Source organism: Lactuca saligna, chromosome 7, assembly GCF_052625555.1.
Source record: "Lactuca saligna cultivar CGN05327 chromosome 7, ASM5262555v1, whole genome shotgun sequence".
NCBI classification, from domain to species: domain Eukaryota; kingdom Viridiplantae; phylum Streptophyta; class Magnoliopsida; order Asterales; family Asteraceae; genus Lactuca; species Lactuca saligna.
In genome coordinates, this window is record NC_136423.1 from 27,149,847 (window position 1) to 27,154,174 (window position 4,328).

A 4,328-nucleotide genomic window follows, 5' to 3' on the forward strand; every position below is an offset into this window, starting at 1 on the left:
ATCAACAAATTATAGCAACCAAAAGTTTTTGCCGATCTCTGACCCATTCAGTTACAGGTCCTAAGATAAGTGATCATATAATCATCCATTCTGCAAGATATCATTCAGATATGAGACATGGAATAGAATCAATCTCATTGTCCAATACATTGTTGGCTAATTTCTTATTTGTAATGACATAGAACTACTAATTGAACACATCAATCAAGTCCTGGTCGAGCCCGACACTATAAGTCAACAACAAATCACCGAGGGACCAAAATATATCGCTTTTACCATTGAGTTAAAAGGAATACATAAACTTTGATTTATATGCTTTCACCATTTACTCATCAAATCCTGCACAACAATATGTTTTATAATATCAAGTTGTTGATGCGCTTACGTACCATCAATGCACAACTAACTTGTAATAAACAACTCATATATCTCGGTTTAAAAATTATAAGATATTATCGTCTCATAATTACTCGTGATAAATTCCATGAAGTAATTCTCTAAGTGTGGGCTAATCCAATACTTAAATCTCCATTTCTAAGTACTCATGAACATTACATCAATACCCTTGTTATGTCTAAAACTCTTTAGACAATATATAATTCAATTCATGACAGTCTTAATTCACTGCTTACTTCCAAAAGTACGAACGATTGTGGATGTTTGAATAATCGAATTATTCAAGAAGTAAAACATGCAAAAATGAAACACAATAATAAACAATTGAAAAAAGATAGTAAACATACTCATAAATAATTCTCTATTATTTAATCACCAAAAGTCAAGAACATTTACTTTGTTACAAGTTTCAACTAACTATTTAACTACTAAAACTAATATCATCTTTCAAACCAATGCTCCTAGCATGATGAACGTGCCTGACCCTACTTAGACCCTTTCTGAGGGGATCTGCAACATTCTCTTCAGATGACACCCTCTTCACGACAAAGTGACCTTCTTCTACCCGATGTCTAATGAAATGGTATTTTATGTCGATATGTCTTGATCTGCCTTTCTCTTGTTCTCTTTTTTATGGAAACCACCCCTTCATTATCACAGAAATTTTCCATTGGCTCTTTGATGGTTAAAACAACTCCAAGCTCTTCGATGAAATTCTTCAACCAAATAGCCTCCTGTGATACTTCGATCGCCGCTATGCACTCTGATTCACATGTATAATTAGTCACCATCTCCTGTTTGGAACTTTTCCAGGTTACCACTCTTCCATTTAGGGTAAACACCCAGCCAGATTGAGAACAGAAGTTGTCTCTGTTTGTTTGAAAGTTGGCGTCACTATGCCTAGTTACTCTTAATGTATCACTGCCACCACACACAAGGACCCGATCCTTAATTCTTCGTAGATACTTGAGAATATTCTTAACTGCTATCCAATGACTCTACCTATATTTTTTTTGATAACGACTGATCATGCTCAAAGCAAAAGCCACATCAGGACGAGTATATGTCATAACATACATGATAGATCCAATGGCAGAAGCATATGGAACTCTACTCATTTCTGCTATCTCTGCATCAATACTCAGAATTTGAGTCTTACTCGGTTTGGTATAGGTAGTGTTTGTTTTTTGTCAGCAGATTTGCGTGGCCTCTTCTGTCTGCGCTGCGCAGACATTAGTCTTCACAGATTGTTTGTTTTTTTTTAATACTATAGACCTAAAAATATATGTGCGCCCTCTTCTTGGCGCAGATGTAGACCAAAGTCTTCTAACATCCTCAGACATCTTCTATCCTAAAAAAACATATATATCTTTCTTTTTTAAAAGTTTTTTTTTTAATTTATAATTTTTCTAACTTTATTAATGATAAATAATTTGAAAAAAAATACAAAACTTAAAAAAAAACGTTCGACGATACAAACATGATATTTTTGACAAATTTATAAATAAAGTTTTTATTACAATAATAATCGTTGAAGTTGTTTATATAAATATGAAAAAATTATAATACATTCTTATATTTTTTTGTCAAATTTTATAAAACATTATTTAATAGAGTATCATCAATTTTTCTAAAAAATATTTATGGTACGTTTTAAATGGATTTAATTGAAAAAATCGAAGTTTATTTCCATCCATTTTTTTATAAAATTCTTTGATTACTATTTATAATGTTTAGTTATAACTTTGCAACCAAAGTTGTTGGTTTTTATCAAATATATACGTTAATTCATACCATTTTTATTTTTATTTTTTATACAATAATACATAAAAGTTGATCTAGATTCATTAATTATTTATAATAAAGTCATAAAAATATTAAAAAATCACTTTGAAGTTTAAAAAAATCAATCTATTTAGATTTCAGTTTATTTTAGTAGCCCGTAGATGTTAACACAACAAACAGTCTTCTTTGTTCAGACTGCAAACGTTTTGTAGACCTCTTCTACTGCAAAGGTCTACAAATTTGGTCCACGGACTGCAGACATTTTGCCTCAAAAAAAACAAATAACACCTAAGTATAGGCAGTTCTCCTTTCTCGGAATTTTCCATACTAAAACGTTTTAGTACCTTTTCCAAGTATGTACTCTGACTAAGTCCAACTAGTCTTTTACTCTTGTCTTTCAAAATCCTTATCCCTAGAATATAAGCAGCCTCTCCTAGATCCTTCATAACAAAACACTTTCCAAGCTAAGACTTAACCTCTTACAAAGTCGGAATGTTGTTTCTTACAAGAAGTACGTCATCAACATACAATACCAGGAAGGTTACTATACTCCTACTAGTTTTGACATATACACAAGATTCATCTTCACTACTAGAGAAGCCAAACTCTTTGAGCTTCTCGTCAAAGCAAAGATTCCATCTACGAGAATCTTGCTTCAATACATAGATTGATTTCTCAAGATTACACACTTTATTTGGATACTTTGCACCCACAAAACCCTCTGGCTGACTTATATAAACATTATCAGCCAACATCCCATTGAGGAAAGCGGTTTTGACATCCATCTACCAAGTTTCATATTCATGAAATGTAGTTAGCATGAGCATTATCAACCAGTTGAGTAAAGCCCTGAGGTTTGAATAAATCCTTTTGCAACCAGTTAAGCATTGAAAGTGTATACCTTTCCATCCATGTCGTTCTTCTTGTTAAATATCCATTTGCACCCAACTGTCATACAACCTGGTGCAATATCAACCAAATTCCAAAGTTGTTTTTCATACATGGACTTGGTCTGATTTTCCATTGCCTCTTGCCATTTGGCAGCCTCAGGGTATACCATTACTTCCTTGTAGTTAGAAGTTTCATCCATTGTTTACCAGTGTATGATAAACATATCACCATCTATAGTAATATGGAAACCATAGAACTCAGATGACATTCTAACTATACTAGAATGCCTAACAGGTAATGACTCATCAATCGGTTCAACTGGAATTTCTTCCTCAGGTTGAGTCATAGCGACTTTAGAGGTTCCTTCATTGTTTGATTCCTGAATTTCTTCAATATCAATTGTACTCCCACTATCCTCTTTGCATATCTCTCGTGAAATACTCCTCTTCATTCTACAAATATCACTTTCTTACTAGGTCTGTAGAACAAATATCCAAAGGACTTCTGTGGATAGCCAATGAAAATACATCTCTCTCTTCGAGGTTCAAGCTTTTCGTGAGTATCTTGTCTAACAAAAGCTTCACAACCCTAAACCTTGATATGTTCTAATTAGGGAACCTTCCCTGTCCACATATCATGAGGTTTTTTGGAAACCTTCTTAGTTGGGACAAGATTAATAATGTGGGTGATAGTATCTAAGGCATACCCCCAGAATGAAATCGGAAGAGAAGCTTGACTCATCATGGAAAGAACCATGTCCAATAAGGTTCGATTGTGCCTCTCATCCACACCATTATGTTGTGGTGTCCTAGGAGGTGTCAATTGTGAAACTATTCGACATTCCTTGAGGTAGTCGTGGAACTCGATACTACGATAATCCCCACGTCTTTCAAATCTAAGCATCTTTATGTTCCTGCCCAATTAATTATCGACTTCTTTTTGTAAACTCTTTGAACTTTTCAAAAGTTTCTGACTTATGTTTGATTAATTAGATATAGCCATATCTACTATAATCATCAGTAAAAGACACATAGAATCGATTTGCATCCCTTATGGTAGATCTGAAGGGCCCACACACATCTATGTGTATGGGATCCAACAAACCTTCACCTCTTTCACAAGAACCAGTGAAAGGTGATTTTGTCATCTTACCCAAAAGACAAGATTCTCATGTATCATCTGACCTTAAGTCAGATGATTCCAACACTCCAGCCTTTTGGAGTTTGGCGATACATTTCTTGTTAATGTGTCCAAGA